This window comes from Myotis brandtii, unplaced genomic scaffold (genome assembly GCF_000412655.1).
Source record: "Myotis brandtii unplaced genomic scaffold, ASM41265v1 scaffold11801, whole genome shotgun sequence".
Taxonomy (NCBI): Eukaryota; Metazoa; Chordata; class Mammalia; order Chiroptera; family Vespertilionidae; genus Myotis; species Myotis brandtii.
In genome coordinates this window covers 1-899 of record NW_005354091.1, presented here as the reverse complement: position 1 = coordinate 899, position 899 = coordinate 1, and the positions used below count along the sequence as shown (strand labels likewise).

At 48.6% G+C, this 899-nt stretch overlaps 1 pseudogene; it reads left to right on the top strand.

Moving 5' to 3' along the window:
- The first annotated feature begins 7 nt into the window (after positions 1-7).
- On the top strand, positions 8-893 carry LOC102245062 (annotated as a pseudogene).
- The last annotated feature ends 6 nt before the right edge of the window (positions 894-899 follow it).

Here is an 899-nt window from a genome sequence, read left to right as displayed (position 1 = left end):
TGTGTGTGTGTCCGCGTGTCCGCGCCCGCATGTCCGTTTCCGCACCCTCGTGTCTGTCCCCGCGTGTCCGCGCGCCGACCGTCAGCCAGAAAAATCATTTTTCTTCTCTGGAGGGTGAACATTTATAGAATTGATTTCACGGATCTGATAATATGGCAAAAGATGCCGGTCTAATTGAAGCCAACGGGGAACTAAAGGTCTTCATAGACCAGAACCTTAGTCCTGGAAAAGGTGTTGTGTCCTTAGTAGCTGTTCACCCCTCCACAGTAAACACACTTGGGAAGCAGCTCTTGCCAAAAACGTTCGGACAGTCATCCAATGTCAACATCACACAGCAAGTGGAAACGCAACAGGAAGGGCGAGAAGAACGGTAGGGGCCTGAGGCACTTCTCCATGAAGGTCTGTGAGAAGGTGCAGAGGAAGGGAACCACGTCCTATAATGAGGTGGCCGACGAGCTGGTCGCAGAGTTCAGTGCCGCCGATAACCACATCTTACCAAACGAATCCGCTTATGATCAGAAGAACATAAGACGGCGAGTCTATGATGCCTTAAATGTGCTGGTGGTCATGAACATCATCTCCAAGGAGAAGGAAATCAAATGGATTGGTCTGCCCACCAACTCAGCTCAGGAATGTCAGAATTTAGAGGTAGAGAGACAAAGAAGACTTGAAGGAATAAAACAGAAACAGTCTCAACTTCAAGAACTTATTCTACAGCAAATTGCCTTCAAGAATCTGGTGCAGAGAAACCGCCAGGCAGAGCAGCAGGCCAACCGGCCACCTCCGCCCAACTCTGTCATCCACCTGCCTTTCATCATTGTGAACACCAGACCGTCATCGACTGCAGCATTTCTAATGACAAATTCGAGTATCTATTCAATTTTGACAACACGTTTGAA